The sequence below is a fragment of the Bubalus bubalis genome, chromosome 6 (assembly GCF_019923935.1).
Source record: "Bubalus bubalis isolate 160015118507 breed Murrah chromosome 6, NDDB_SH_1, whole genome shotgun sequence".
Lineage (NCBI taxonomy): Eukaryota > Metazoa > Chordata > Mammalia > Artiodactyla > Bovidae > Bubalus > Bubalus bubalis.
The window spans coordinates 26,282,364-26,299,508 of NC_059162.1; the positions used below are offsets into that span (position 1 = coordinate 26,282,364).

The 17,145-nt window shown below is 39.7% G+C and overlaps 1 long non-coding RNA gene across 2 annotated transcripts in view; it reads right to left on the reverse strand.

Moving 5' to 3' along the window:
- LOC112585577 overlaps nt 1–17,145 on the reverse strand; it is a 50,357-nt gene that overhangs the window by 18,723 nt on the left and 14,489 nt on the right. Inside the window, exons 2-4 of one of the 2 annotated variants that reach the window (XR_006551712.1) lie at nt 12,170–12,262; nt 11,939–12,041; nt 8,122–8,175 (exon numbers count right to left, since the gene is read on the reverse strand). This is a non-coding gene — a long non-coding RNA (uncharacterized LOC112585577). Of the gene's footprint in view, nt 1–8,121; nt 8,176–11,938; nt 12,042–12,169; nt 12,263–17,145 lie in introns of those variants that run through there. The other variant, XR_003110034.3, reaches the window with a different exon arrangement.

Sequence of the window (17,145 nt, forward strand, 5' to 3'; positions counted from 1 at the left end):
GTACAGGCTATCCATCTACAACAAAGAATTATCCAGCCCCAGAAGTCAGTGGTGCTGAGATTAAGAAACTCTGATGTAGAGTAGAAAAGCATCTAGAAAAGAGGGGAGCAAACAAACCTGTTTGCTTCCTAAAATTAGGCATTAGCTTCTGTCTCTCTGGCTGCTGCCTCAGCAGAGCGAGCCAGAACTCAGTTTCAGGCAACCAGGAATTCCTGATGGGATTACCCTCAGCTGGTTGGAGCTTCCACTTGCCTTTCCTTTTTTTCCTACTCTACAAACCAAGTCCGGTGAGAGAGCTGCCTGAATTTCACCCCAAATTCTCTCACTCTGAATTTAGATCTCAGGACTCTGCCTAGTCAAAATTCAAATTAAGGCAACAAAAACATGTAACTTCCTTGAAGCAGAGACTTCCAAAAGCAAGCGCAATGAACCTCTGAAATGAGGCCCTGAGAACTGAAGCCCTGATAGAAAAGATCTTTTGCTTCTAACTCCCTCCCTGTATTTTTCACATGGTGCATACTGCCCTCCCTGGCACTTTGGACCAATTGTGTTCATATTACATTTTGTTATAGAAAACTTGACTTTAGAGTTCTGACCATTCAAGAGAAGGATTAAATATACATTTCCTATTCTGCTGTCTGCCTGTTTTGTCAAAGAACATGAGTTTAAGGGAAAATGGATTAAAAAGCCATAGATCAGGTTCTAAAGATTAGTACTTAGCACATAGCAGACCTTCAATAAATGTTTGTTGAATAAATGAATAAATGAGTGAGTGGAAATGATAGGAGCCTATGAACATGCGCAAGGTGCCTTGGTCTAGTTTTTAGTTTTCTTAAGGAAACTATATTCGGCTTTACCAGCCTGCCAAGTCTCCACCTGGGAACATACAGCAGGCTTGAGGCAAATCTCCCATTTGAGGGAGAAAACATATCAGTGCACAAACCCATTACCCTAGGATCAAAAAAATCTGATTTTTACTGCTCAGGAATTATTAAATTCTCAAATCTTAGGAGGTGGAAGGACTTCAGAATCCTCTTTCCTAGTCCTTCCACTTTTCAGATGAAGATCCAGAGGCCCAGGGTAAAGTGTGGGTAATTAGCTATCCTCAGACTATATAATTTGCCCAAAATCATACCAGTAGTTGGTGGAGGAGTAAAATATAAAAAAAAAATTTTAATTGCCAAAGGGCAAATTCCCAGGGGACTTTGAAATAACTCTGCTGCATTCCCAGCTTGTTCTCAAAGGTCTTCTGGTAAAGAATCAGGTTCGATCCCTGGATTGGGAAGATCCCCTGGAGAAGGGAAAGGCTACCCACTCAAGTATTCTGGCCTGGAGAATTCCATAGACTATATAGTCCATGGGGTCACAAAGAGTTGGACATGACTGAGCGACTTTCACTTTCAAACTCAGAGAGAAAACTGTGAAAGCACAACCACTCCCAACCCATGTTGTTTCTTTGGTCTTGTCTCTGAGTACACAGTGATGTGTGCATATGCCTTAGACAACAGATGCATCATACTACATGAAGCACAAAGGCGAGAACACGATGTACGCTGCATCTAAAGAAGCTCAACTCTGGATGCCAAAAGCTAGAATATTTCCGAAGTATAACAATTTGAGGGAACAAGTCAAACTTTGAGGAGAAGTATTGGCTACCAGCTACACCCAGATTCGTTGTAAGTGTATACTGACTTCAATCTCTACATTGTTAATTGGGAGATGGGATATGCAGGGGGTCGTTATTGCATAACAAGGCTTCTATTAATGAAATTTGTAATTCCTAATCTCCCTTCAGCTGGTAAGTCTCCTAACAGCCAATTGGCTGCTCTAATTCATACTGTCCCAATATATGCCCGAGCGCCTTTCTCCTTCTAACCTTATTTCTTTTTTGACATCAATCATCCAGGAGTTTCAGTATGCAAGCCATGAGTAAAAACTAAAAGTCACAAAAACAGAACCTGAAAAATGCTCTCTTTTATCTTTCCTTAAATTCTACTTCCCTCAAGCAAAACTTTTATTTAGGCTATCTCTGAGTGGTCCTCTGCACTATGATTTCACTCTTCTCTTCTGTCTACAAATGCAGCTTAACACAAAATCACACATTGTTTTGTTTATTGTTTTTCATTGCTGAGTACTTGGACACTATGAAGATGATGACAAAATAAGGATGGGGCCTAGGTAGTCCTTGGAAGTTTGCTCTTAGGAATGGATCAATCAGACACTCCTGCTGCTGCTTCTGCTAAGTCACTTCAGTCGTGTCCAACTCTGTATGACCCCATAGACAGCAGCCTATCAGGCTCCCCCATCCCTGGGATTCTCCAGGCAAGAACACTGGAGTGGGTTGCCATTTCCTTCTCCAATGCAGGAAAGTGAAAAGTGAAAGTGAAGTCGCTCAGTTGTGTCTGACCCTCAGCGACCCCATGGACTGCAGCCTTCCAGGCTCCTCTGTCCATGGGATTCTCCAGGCAAGAGTACTGGAGTGGGGTGCCATTGCCTTCTTCAAGACACTCCTAGGAAGCCTTATTTACTGATAGCACCTGCCAAAGAGGCCAAAGAGGTAAAGTCAGCACTTAGAAGAGGGCGGGGGGCGGATCTGGAGTTGTTGCTCGAGGAGCCTCTGTGTCTATGAACGGCACGGCTCCCCAGATAATGATATGCCTATCTCTTCTCAAAATCATAATTTGACCTGCAGCATTATCTTATCTCTTTAGTTCAAATCTAACTGTCTGGCCTAAGAAGTATCCTTAGCATTTTCAATTTTAAGATCCCTTATGAACAAAGCTAGTGGAAGTGACGAATTCCAATTGAGCTATTTCAAATCCTAAAAGATGATGCTGTGAAAGTGCTGCACTCAATATGCCAGCAAATTTGGAAAACTCAGCCGTGGCCACAGGACTGGAAAGGGTCAGTTTTCATTTCAATCCCAAAGAAAGGCAATGCCAAAGAATGCTCAAACTACTGCACAATTGCACTCATCTTACACACTAGCAAAGTAATGCTCAAAATCCTCCAAGCCAGGCTTCAACAGTACATGAACCATGAGCTTCCAGATGTTCAAGCTGGTTTTAGAAAAGGCAGAGGAACCAGAGATCAAATTGCCAACATCCTCTGGATCATCGAAAAAGCAAGAGAGTTCCAGAAAAACATCTACTTCTACTTTACTGACTATGCCAAAGCCTTTGACTGTGTGGACCATAACAAACTGTGGAAAATTATGAAAGAGATGGGAATACCAGACCACCTGACCTGCCTCCTGAGAAATCTGTATGCAGATAAAGAAGCAACAGTTAGAACTGGACATGAAACCACAGACTGGTTCCAAGTAGTGAAAGGAGTACGTCAAGGCTGTATATTGTCACCCTGCTTTTTTAACTTATATGCAGAGTACATCATGAGAAATTGAGAAATGCTGCAGTGGATGAAGCACAAGCTGGAATCAAGATTGCTGGGAAAAATATCAATAACCTCAGATATGCAGATGACACCACCCTTATGGCAGAAAGTGAAGAAGAACTAAAGAGCCTCTTGATGAAACTGAAAGAGGAGAGTGAAAAAAAACTAAGATCATGGCTCTGGTCCCATCACTTCATGGCAATTAGATGGGGAAACAATGGAAACAGTGAAAGACTTTATTTTGGGGGGGCTCCAAAATCACTGAAGATGGTGACTGCAGCCATGAAATTAAAAGACGTTTGCTCCTTGGAAGAAAAGTTATGACCAACCTGCTGCTGCTGCTGCTAAGTCACTTGAGTCATGTCCAACTCTGTGCAACCCCATAGATGGCAGCCCACCAGGCTCCCCCGTCCCTGGGATTCTCCAGGCAAGAACACTGGAGTGGGTTGCCATTTCCTTCTCCAATGTATGAAAGTGAAAAGTGAAAGTGAAGTCACTCAGTCACGTCCGACTCTTAGCGACCCCATGGACTGCAGCCTACCAGGCTCCTCCATCCATGGGATTTTTTAGATAGCATATTAAAAAGCAGAGACATTACTTTGCCAACAAAGGTCCATCTAGTCAAAGCTTTGGTTTTTCCAGTAGTCATTTATGGATGTAAGAGTTGGACTATAAAGAAAGCTGAATGCCAAAGAACTGATGCTTTTGAACTGCGGTGTTGGAGAAGATGCTTGAGAGTCCCTTGGACTGCAAGGAAATCAAACCAGTCAATCCTAAAGGAAATAAGTCCTGAATATTCATTGGAAGGACTGATGCTGAAGCTGAAACTCCAATACTTTGGCCACCTGATGTGAAGAACTGCCTCTTTTGAAAAGACCCTGATGACAGGAAAGATTGCAGGTAGGAGGAGAAAGGAACAACAGAGGATGAGATGGTTGGATGGCATCACCGACTCAATGGATATGAGTTTGAGTAAGCTCCGGGAGTTGGTGACGGACAAGGACAGGGTGCTGCAGTCCAGGGGCTGCAAAGAGTTGGACACAACTGAGCGACTGAACTGAACTGAACCCAAAATTCTAAACACTACTTCAAATAAGAACTTTATGGATATCTTGGTCCGTATCACACTCTTTAAACAAAAGTAATACTTGGTTCATCTATCCTGTGAGTGGGTCACAGCAAACTAACCATTTCCCGTATCTTTGCCTTCCATATTTGCACCTGCCAAAGTTTATTTGTAACTATTTATGTATCATAAGATGGAGAAGGCAATGGCAACCCACTCCAGTACTCTTGCCTGGAGAATCCCATGGACGCAGGAACCTGGTGGGCTGCCGTCTACAGGGTCACACAGAGTCAGACATGACTGAAGCGACTTAGCAGAGAAGAACTATTAGGTTTTCACAGATAAAATTCCAGGACCTTATGGTACTTAATATGACCTTGATGAGTTGGCTCAGATAGCCCTATATGACTCAAGTGGTGGGGCCAGGTCTCATAACAAGGGTAGATGAGACTGGAAACGTGACAAGTTTACAGCATAAAGATAGCAGTTTCTATTAACAGCCAGCAGGTGGCCCCAGAAGAAGCCAAGTCACAGCCTGCTAAATGTGGATCCATGAGAAAAATAGCGATTGTCTTCAGTTCCACTCATCTTCCCTTTAATCCATTTTCTCCCATACAGCCCAATCACCTCTCCTCTAGGCTCTGAGTACTCTGTCTTTTCACCATTCTTTTCATCAAAACTCCCCATGCACCCCCACACCAAGAAAAAATTGCTCCCTGGCATCTAGCTACACATGAAAAGGAATTTCTCAACTACCTTTTTCATTTGCTTAAGGTATTATCTTCCTATGAAGGCAAATCCTCACTTCATTGAAATAATGCTGAGTAAAAATACCAAACAAAAAATATCAAAGTAGTAAGAGAGCCTCAGGGTATCAAAGTAGACCAAGGATTCTCACTGAGGATATGGGGGTGCTTTTTAATAACACATAAATCACCACCTCATACATAAATCACCACCTCCACCCTCATTGTTGGAATTAAGAATCACTGTGTAACATGAGCTATATTTGAAGAGAATGTTACCTTTATAATCATTACTATTGTAGAAATATGAGATCCCCTGACACAAATTACAATCTTTAGAGAAGGAAAGAAATGGAGTGCCTCTTATGTCTCAAACATCATACTAGGTACTTGTCTCTTCAGTCCTTATAAGATGGGTATCACCTTGACCCAAGCGCCGTCACCTTTTTTCAGAGGAGAAAACAGGTCCTGAGAGGTTAAGTAACTTACCAAAGATTATACAGACAACAGATTGAAAAAGCATTCAAACTCAAATCTCTCATCACAACCATACTATTTCTGAAAAAGCATGGGCATTTGTAAAAGTGCTATAAAAAGTGTAATACTGTGTGTGTGAGGGGCTTCCCTGATAGCTCAGTTGGTAAAGAATCCGGCTGCAATGCAGGAGACCCCAGTTCAATTCCTGGGTCAGGAAGATCTGCTGGGGAAGCAAGAGGCTACCGACTCCAGTATTCTTGGGCTTCCCTTGTGGCTCAGCTGGTAAAGAATCTGCCTGTATATGTTATATAAATATTGGCTATCATGTTATTATATGTAGTAAACTATGAGGACTCATTGGAGCTTTCAGCTTCACTGCTCATGAAGATCTGCAGCCATCGTAAGGAAGATGGACCCTCTCCCTGGAAGAGATTCAGTACTTCCTCAAGTACACTTGGGCATTTTCCATCACAGCCCTTCCCTAATTCACAAAGGGGCTGGCAGTGAAATTTCAAGCCTCCTCCTAACTCACCCTAACTTCACCTTGATGTGCTCCCAAAAGTCCCTTGGGGACGATCTCTAAGACTTCAGAAGATGGCTGTAACCTGCTGAGGTGCAGTCTTTACCAGATGATCCAAAATGTCTCTTGAGACCGGTTTATGTGTCCTGTGTTGTTGGGCCTCAAAAATACCTGAAGAATAGGTTTAATTGTTATAAATATTTCCTTGAGTTCACAAATGTTGAGCATGGAAACACAGATGGTCCTGTCCACTCTGCCAGGACCAAACATACTGCTTATATATAATCAAATCTATCAGTTTTTCCATTTTTGTTTCTTCTTTTAGTACTTATGCTTACATGCCTTCAGTACCCCTAGATGATATAAAAATGATCATCTTTATATTTTAATATTCCATGTTTAACATTTAAATCTTTATTTCATCTGAAGCTAATTTTTAGTATAATCTGTGAGGTAAGGGAGTTAACTATTGTTTTTTCAAGTGATTCTCCAAAACTACTCATTAATTCATCCTTACCCCCACTGAATTTTTATTTTACTCTATTGCATGTTCTTATATGTATATTTATATCTGTTTCTAAACTTTTGATAACGTTTGAGGCCTACAATGTCCTATATAAAGGAAAGGAAAAAAGAACAGTTATTTGTAAATACATTTACCCAGCTATTCCCTGGAGATGGCTGTGAGTGGCTCAAGAAAGTAAATGTACTTTCTTTTAGCTGTGGGTGCTAGAAATCCAAGATCCGAGTCAGTGGGTTTGGGCCATCTTAAGGCCCCTCTCCTTGGCTTGCAGGTGGCCACCTCTTCAGTGCATCCTTAGACGGCCTCTTGTCTGTGGACACACATCTCTGATGTCTGCTCCTCTTCTTATAAGGACACCTGCAAATTGGATTAGGGTCCACCCATATTATCCCACTTAACCTTAATCACGTCTGTAAAGGCCCTATCTCCAAATACAGTCACATTCTGAGGTACTGCGGGGTAGGACCTCAACAGAGGAATTCAGGAGAACACAATTCAGCCCATAACACTAACATATAAGAAATAATTAATAAAATTAGTTATTATTAAGTATTAAATATGTGTTGGAAAGGGCAAATGAATGTCAAAGCAACCATAACAGGAAAAGATATGACCAACTTAGCTGTTTTCCCCTTATTTGACCAAGAATAGATATTTAATATTTGAACAGTTGGGACACAAGAGAAAGCCTTGTCCAAATAGCTACTGCTCCAAACCAGGTCAGAGGACACTTAAAGACTAGAGCACAATGGCTCAGCAGGTGGATGCTGTTATAGGAACTGAATTGACTAATGGCCTTCTCAAACCACAGGTTACTATTTTAAATGTCACAAAAGACCAGAGAGCATGAAAAGATGAAAAATAAAACCAGTGTGGATCCAATCTTCAAACAAGTAGAACTGAGTGATAGGAGCAGTTTTGGCTCCATGTGACTAAACTAAATTGCCAAGTACTAAGGCTGTCTTTGGGCTAGCGGTAGATTACAATCTTTTTTGTCCTGGGGCTCTCAAAAGAGAAAACAGCTTTTTTTCTTTTTTCTGTCCTTCTCACTAAAATCCTTTTTGCAGTCCTTGTAGAGTAAAACATCTGTGTGTTGGTCAAAATCATGCAAAAGGGACACTAACCCTAGTGCTATATAATGTAAATATAAAAGAGGATGTATCTGACACCATATATAAAAATAAACTCAAATTAAAGACCTGAGTGTAAGACCAGATGTTATAAAATTCCTAGAGGAAAACAGAGGCAGAACACTTTTTGACATAAATCACAGCAAGATCTTTTCGGGTTGGGAAGCTCCCTGGGTCCAGAAGATCCCCTGGAGAAGGAAATGGCAACCCACTCCAGTACTCTTGCCTGGAAAATTCCATGGACGGAGGAGCCTGATAGGCTACAGTTCATGGGGTCACAAAGAGTCTGACAGGCCTGAGCGACTTCACTTTTCACTTTGCTAAAGGAAACAAAAGCAAAAATAAATAAATGGTACGTAATTAAACTAAAACCCTTTTGCACATCAAAGGAAACCATCGACAAAAATGAAGACAACCCACTGAACGGGAGAAAATATTTACAAGTGATATGACCAATATGGGATGGATATCCAACAACTCAACATCAAGAAAAACAAACAACCCGATTAAAAAACGGGCAGAAGAATTTGCAGCAAGGGGGACAGACTAGAGATTATCATATTAAGTGAAATCAGAAAGGGGAAGACGAACGCCATAGGAAATCACTTACACCTGGAATCTAAAATGTGACACAAGTGGACTTAGTTACTGAAACAAAAACAGACTCACAGGCATAGCAAGCAAAGTTAAGGCGACCAAAGGGGAGAAGGGAGAGGGGTAAATTAGGAGCTTGGGATTAGCAGATACAAACTACTATCTATACAATAGACAACAAGGTACTATATTCAATATCCTGTAATAAATCATAATGGAAAATATGAAAAAGAATATGTATATATGTATAACTGAATCGCTTTTCTGTACAGCAAAAACCAACACAACATTGTAAATCAACTACATTTCAATTTAAAAAAATGGTCAGAAGAACTAAATAGACATTTTTCTAAAGAGGAAATGCACATGACCCTCAACCACATGTGAAGATGCTCAACATCACTAACCATGAGGGAACTGCAAGTTAAAACTACAGTGAACTATTACCTCACACCTGTCAAAACGGCTATCAGCAAAAAGAACACAAATAACAAATGTTGATGAGGATGTGGAGAAAAGGGAACCAGGACCCTTAGTACACTGTTGGTGGGAATGTAAACTGGTGTAGCCACTGTGGAAAACAGTAAGAAGTTTCACAAAAAAATGACAAATAGAAATACCATATGATCTAGCAATTCCACTCTTGGGCATGTACCCAAAAAAAACCAAAAACACTAATTTGAAAAGACACATGCACCACAACGTTCATAGCAGCATTATTTATAATAACCAAGATATAGGTGCAATCTAAGTGTTCATCAACAGATGAATGGATAAAGAGGATGTGATATGTGTGTATATGTATGTGTATATATATGTATATATATATATACATACACATATACACAACAGAATGCTACTCAGCCATAAAAAAGGATAAAAGTTTGCCATTTGTAGCAACATGGATGGACTTAGAGGACATTATGCTAAGAGAAATAAGCTGGAGAAAGACAAAGACGGAAAGACTGTATAATTATATATCACTTATATACAGAATCTAAAAAAATAACAAAATAGTGGATATAACAAAAAAGCAGTAGAGATACAGTGAACAAACCAGTGGGTACTGGTGGGCACCAGAGGGGAGGTGGGGAGGGGCAATATAGGTGTGGGGAAGTGGGAGGCGCAAATAACTGGGTGTAAGATAGGCTCAAGGATATATTGTACAACATGAGGAATATAGCCAATATTTTGTAATAACTGTAAATTGAAAGTAACCTTTAAAATGTGTTTTAATTTTCAAATTAAAAAAATAAAGCTTATTTGGGGAAAAAAACTTCCAAGCAAATACGAAAGAGCGGAGCAATCCTCTGAGCTCATTTGGATGGAATGCTTAAGCTGGGTAGAGCTGCACCAGACTCATCAGGCCAAGCGTTCAAGTAGAGTAGTCACCCATTCTCATTACAGTAGAGAGTGACTCTTCTATACATTAATGCTCTACGTATTTGCAGGAAAAGAAAGAGCAGGGAACTATGATGCTAGGGAAGATCCCAACTGAAGAAATGGCCTTGTTAGAAAGGGTGCCCCCCAAAGCTCAGGAGCTTGTACTAGGTTATTCTCCCGTCAAGGGCTTCCAGGGCCCTCCAGAGATGTGTCCTGCTCAGTTAAGAAAACCTATCTACCAGCTATTGTAAAGGAGGTCAGGCAACCCTCCAGTACATATGTTGTTGCTGTTCAGTCACTAAGTCGTGCCCAACTCTTTGTGACCCAATGGACTGTGGCACACCAGGCTTCCCTGTCCTTCACTACCTCCCGGAGTTTGCTCAAACTCATGTCCATTGAGTTGCTGATGCCATCCAACCATCTCATCCTCTGTCGTCCCCTTCTCCTCTTGCCCTCAATCTTTCCCAGCATCAGGGTCTTTTCCAATGAGCTGTCTCTGCATAAGGTGGCCAAAGTATTGGAGCTTCAGCTTCAGCATCAGTCCTTCCAATGAATATTCAGGGTTGATTGATTTCCTTTAAGATTGGCTGGATCTCCGTGCTGTCAGAGGGACTCTCAAGAGTCTTCTCCAGTTCAAAAGCATCAATCCTTTGGCACTCAGCCTTATTTACACATATACATATACATATACATATACATGTCATTGAACCATTGGTCAGTTGAAATGGCAGCACAAAGCATGACCAATTTTGCTTAAGAGCTTTCACATGGGTGTGCCAACTGAGCCAGTTCTCTACCAGGTGGAAAGAAGAGGCCTATAGGTCTCTGCTCAGATTCACATTAGGACCCAAGCTGTGATTCAAAACAAAAACAAAACCAAAATAATCCTCCGGAGTTACACTGCCAGAAAGGGCCATGAAAATTCTCTTTTGTCATTTGAAGACCACTCACAGTCTGTTATATGCAGAGCACAGACAGTTTCTGAGTTCACCAAATGATCAATTCTTTCCCTTTGACCTTCCTCTCTGTTTCAGGTACTCATTTGCTCCCTGGGCAAATGATGGTCCAGAATTCTTTCATTAACAGTATGAAAATAGTAAAAATGTCTCAAATATATATTATGGAGCAGATGGTAATTTGAACCAAAGGAAGAGGGTCACTTTAACTGAAAGATCACATGCATTTTTGGTAGTTACCAAAAAAAGAAATCTGATAATTCTCAAATTTTTATCTCCAATTTTCATCTCCTTCTCCTGACACAGACACGTTTCCAAACACTGACTGGGCACCTCCATCCAAAGTTATCTCATTTTAAACATATCCAAAACAAACTCATTTTTGTGAGTTGTAGTATCTACATAAGTCATCCAAGCTAGAGGTCTGAGAGTCTTCTTTGATCCCTAACACATCCTAATTAATCGGTCTGTCAAAATGCTTCTATAATCCATCTACTTCCTCTTCATTCTTATGGTTCCTAATTCAGCATCTTCTCTCAAGTGAACAATTACCCAGCCTCTAAACTAATTTTCCTGCTCCCAGTTTCATTTTAATTTTTGATCCATGCCCCTTTGAGGCATAGCAGAAATTCAAGATTGACCTCTTTGGAAGAAAGTAATTTGCTTCAGGAGGGGAAAAGCAAGAATTCATTAGGCCTGATTCTCAAGAGGAATGACAAGGTCATAAAATAGAGAAACAAATCTTTATAGATCAATGTGGCATGATGCTGTGGTTTGAGCCAATGACTCTGAATCTGACAGAGTACTATCATGCTACTGAGACGAGAGGGTGGGAAATTTCTTGATGGGAGGTAAAAAGACAGAGACTGAGATAAATTAGCTAAGTATCTAATAAGATTCAAAGTGGATGACTATTAGCTTTCCTTAATTAATTTTCAAAAAACTTGGGTATGTACTTACTCTAAAAATTATATACGATCTTTAACTTATATAGAGAAAAAATTATTTCTAAATCCACCACCCTAATGATTACCATGTTTGTGCATGCCCTTCCAGTCTTTGTCCACACAGCTGCAATCATAGCCTTAATCTTGGGTAAATATATAGGATTACATATAAAAAGATTTGATATATTAGAAAAGCAACTGACCTGACTTAAACTCATGCACTTGAGAAATTGTCACTGTGGAGTACATCATTCATTAGAGAGTAGCTCCTGCTGCTGAAGAGTGAAGCTGCATCCTGAGTTGTTCCTACACAATATTATACAAAAGAAAAGTGCAGAATTTGGTAAGGTGCTACAGATTTAAAACTGGTGGACCTCAGATTTGGGGGAAATACCTAAAGTCTAGAATACAACAACAACAAAAGACTCTCTTACCTTCATAACATATTCTGGCTTTTATCAGCAGCATCCTTAAAATGGAGTTGATAATATCTACTTCACAGGACTTTGGTGAAGAATAAGTGTAAACTATAAAAAATGATACAAATGTAAGGAAAAATGATTACTATCATTCATGAATCTATACCTCTCACCAACCTCCAAACTTCTGATAAACAATACCCTTGCTTCCTATCTTGGTATTTCCCCAACCCACCCCCAACCCCCAGCTAAGAGGAACAGCCAATCTGTTTCTCCTGGGATTGTCAGGTACATTTCACAAAGAGTTTTACAAGGGTAATAACAGGCACCTGGGAGCTATACTTAATATTTATAAATGTCAATCTGAAATTATACTGTTACCAGCAGTAAAGCTTTACAAGCTAAATAAAACATTAAGGCTTTATTTTTTGTTTCTTTTTCCTTTTAAATGGAATTATATAAAACAAATATCTCATAGAAAAATTGTTGCTTTATTTAATAAATACTGTGTGAGGCCCCATAATAACCAAAGAGGACAAAAAGATGAATAAAATGTCATAATTCTTGCCCTTATAAGAACTCCCAGTGCAATGAAGACAGGTAAGTTTAATGTACACGTATAATAATATATGGCAAGGGCAATAGTAAGGACAATCACAATAAAGGATTGTGATCACAATCTAGGCTTGAGTGGGACTGGGTGGTCAGGGAGGACTTCCTGGAGGAAGTTAAACCTTAAAAGACTTATGGGAGTTATCCAGGCAAAAGCTGTGTATGAAGGAAGGGGAGGGGCTGCAGATGGTATGTCCAGGCAGAAGAAGCAACATATGAGAAAGACCGAGGAGAAAAATGTTACAAGAAATTATGGTTCAGTAAGGGGCCCATGTGGGGCTTCCCTGGTGGCTCAGCAGTAAAGAATACACCTGCAATGTGGGAGACCTGGATTAGATCCCTGAGTTGGGAAGATCCCCTGCAGGAGGACATGGCAACCCACTCCAGTATTCTTGCCTGGAGAATTCCATGGACACAGGAGCCTGGCGGACTACAGTCCACTGGGTTGCAAAGACACAACTGAAACAACTCAGCATATCTATTATACATTAAAGAGTAAGATTTTTGTCATACTCCAAGAACCAATTCTGGCCCACTTACAGGCAATGTCACTATCACTGAGAACATAAAAGAGGAATGAATTAGATTATGACCTCCTATTTCAATTAGTTTTTAGAAACATTATATGAATCACATATAAATTCTAAGAGTTCAAACAAAAAAAGCTAACTCTTAATGTTTAAATTTATTTTTAATTTATAACATTGTGTTGATTTCTGCCATATATCAACATGAACCAGCCACAGGTATGCATATGTCCCTTCCCTCCTCACCCCACCTCACCTCTCTAGGCAGTCACAGCACACCAGGTTTGAACTTGCCGCGTCATACAGCAAATTCTGTCTGTTCTGCATAAGGCAGTGTGTGTGCTTCAGTTCTGCTCATCACCCCACCCTCTCCTCTCCCACCACGCCCACAAGTCTGTTCATGTCTGCGTCTACCCTGCTGCCCTGCGAATATATGTGGAGTCTAGGAAGATGGTACTGACCAACTCATAATGTTTTATTTCAGTTCTTCTAAGAAAATGCTTTTTATTTTAAGCCACTTGGCCACAGACCCCATACTCATATGCCCCAGAGAACCTAGTATGGTAGTAAAAGACCTAGTCATTTATCATCTGGTCTTTGATGAAATTAATTAAATAACATAAGTCTCTGTTGGGAGGGGCTGGGGGAGGAACATGGCAATCCCAAGGAGCTTGAGGGCAACAGAGGGACTGAACCCAGGCAAGTACTAGAGAAGAATCTTCTTTGTCAGAGGCAGCAAAACTTTCACAGGTGTTTGAATAAGAAGATTGTATTAAAGATTAACTCTACCAGTAACACTGTTTTACCAAGATATAAAGTAGTTCTATCCAGCAGAAATGTAATTAAACAGTCTATGTAGTTTTTTTAGAAGCCACATTTAAAAAGTAAAAAAGAAACAACTGAAAATAAATTTAACAAAGGGTTTTATTTAATAGATTGTAATTAAAATATTGTCACTTTTAGACACGCAAACTGCAGTATATTCATACACTGGAATGCTACTCAGTGCTAAAAAGAAATGAACTATCAAGCCATGAAGACATGGAAAATTCTTAAATGCATATTATTAAGTGAAAGGACACAATCTGAAAAGACTACATGCTGTATGGAAAAGGGCAAGACCGTAGACAGTAAAAAGATCAGAGGCTGCCACGGGTGTGGGGAGAAGAGATAAATAAATGCAGCACGGTGAAACTCTCCTGTATGATACTATAATGGTGGACATATGTCATTATAAATTTGTCCAAATCTATAGAATGAACAAAACCAAGAGTGAACCCTAATGTAAAATACAGACTTTGAGTGATAATTTGTATCAGTGATGGTTTACAAGTAATAACAAACGTAATTCTCTAGTGCAGGATATTGATGGTAAGGGAGGCTGTGTGTACTTGGCTGGGGCAGGGGCAGGAAATGCATATATAAAAACTCTGTATTTTTTGCTCAATGTTGCTGTAAATCTAAAGTTACTCTTAAAAAGTCTGTATTTAAAATGTGTATCATTTTAACATGCAATCAAGATAAACTGAGACAGTTTGCATTTTTCCATAATAAATATTTTGAAAACCTGCATTCATGTTCCATTTACACCATTTCTAATTTGTATTAACCACATTTCAAGTGCTCAAAGACCACTTAACGGCTAGTGGTTCCCACGCTGGACAATGTAAGTCTGGAGTAGCAGCAGCACCAAGCCACACTGGATACATAAATGAGGAAAAAGTGTTCTGCTCTGCAAATGCAGCTTCCAAAAAAGCCTTTGAATCTTCTTTCTACCCAGCCTGCTGGCTCTCAGCTCTTCTCACACAGATATTCAGGAGCATCTTCCCTGCAAGGCCCCTCCCCAGTCCAGCCCTCCAGGTGGTATCACTCTGAAGATTTTCTTCTTGATGGAATTCTGTCTAAAAGAGAGGCACGGAACACTGAAGACAGAAGGTATTTATCACACCAGAGGTTCCTGAAAACACCTCGTTAATATTAGGTGTATTCCTCATTAATAACAGGAGGAAAAGCTTTCAGGTCCTGTACATTGTACAAAAAAAATGAAGAATGAATTAAAATGCAGAGCAGATTTAAATGCTACCTAGAAAATAAGTACTTGAGAAAAAAATAGCTTCCTGTCATTATAGAAATAAATAACTAGGCTTTGCCTCAGTCGGTGGGGATTGTTTATATTCCTTGCAACTAGAAACATTATTTATTTATATTTCCTAGCAACATTCCTGGAAATAATGTATAGACATCTCTGCATGCCATGAAATGTTATAATCTACTCATGCTCTAAATGCTGTTACCAAGATGTGGGTGCACTTTAGCTCAGAAAACTTAGCTGTCATTTGAACTAGAAAAGCCGCTATGTTAAATCAGAGTCTGCCTTTACATATTCATCACTTTCAAGTTCTATCACTCACAGAAATGATTAAAAAAAAACGCATTTATTTGCTTATCACTTTCAACAGCACTTCAAAATGAAGGGAGATGAAAAAAAGCAGAAAGTAGACCAATTATAACAAAGTAAAATTGCAGTCTCACAGAATCCAGCAAAGAAAAGAGTATGACATAAAGCAGAATGCATACATATCAAGTAAGTTGTATTTATTGTTATAAAAACATTATTAAGTGTCTCTCATCTGAGTCCTCTTTGAAATAAAGGAAGAAATGTAAAAATAAATATTTAAAATTTATGGCCTTTTTAAAAATAAAAAATTTACACAAAAAGTCAAAAATTTCCACCTTTACATCTAAACTTTTTTAAATAAGTTGTTGTTGTTCAGTCACTAAATCGTGTCCCATGAAATGTAATACACCAGGCTTTCCTGTTCTTCACTATCTCCCAGAGCTTGCTCAAACTCATGTCCATTGAGTCAGTGATGCCATCCAACCACCTCATTCAGCATCAGGGTCTTTTCCAATGAGTTCACTCTTCGAATCAGGTGGCCAAAGTACTGGAGCTTCAGCTTTAGCATCAGTCCTTCCAGTGAGTATTCAGGGTTGATTTCCTTTAGGATCAATTGGTTTGATCTCCTTACTCTCAAGAGTCTTCTCCAACACCGCAGTTCAAAAACATCAATCCTTCAGCACTCAGCTTTCCTTACAGTCCAACTCGGACATCCGTACATGACTACTGGAAAAATCATACTTTTGACTATATGGACCTTTGTTGACAAAGTGATATCTTGGCTTTTTAATATGCTGTCTAGGTTTGTCATACCTTTTCTTACAAGGAACAAGCGTTTTTTATTTCATGGCTGCTGTCACTGTCTGCAGTGATTTTGGAGCCCTGAAAAGAAAAATAAATCTCTCTCAGTGATGGAACCAGGTGCCATGGTGTTAGTTTTTTGAATGTTGAGTTCTAAGTCAGTTTTTTCACTCTCCTCTTCTCAACCTCATCAAGAGGCTCTTTAATTCTTCTTCACTTTCTGCCATTAGAGTGGTATCATCTGCATATCTGAGGTTGTTGATATTTCTCCCAGCAATCTTGATTCCAGCTTGTGATTGATTCATCCAGCCTGGCATTTCACATGATGTACTCTGCATACAAGTTAAATAAGCAGGGTGACAATATACAGCCCTAATGTACTCATTTCCTAATTTTGAACCAGTCTGTTGTTCCATGTCCAGTTCTAACTGTTGGTTCATGACCTGCATACAGGTTTCTCAGGAGGCAGATAAAGTGGTCTGGTATTCCCATTTCTTTAAGAGTTTTCCATAGTTTGTTGTGATCCACACAGTCAAAGGCTTTAGCAAAGTCAATGAAGCAGATGTTTTTTTGAAATCCCTCACTTTTTGCTTCTCCATATAAGTACCTTAAGAATACACAAGAGTGACAGAACGCTGTGAACTGGTGAAGCT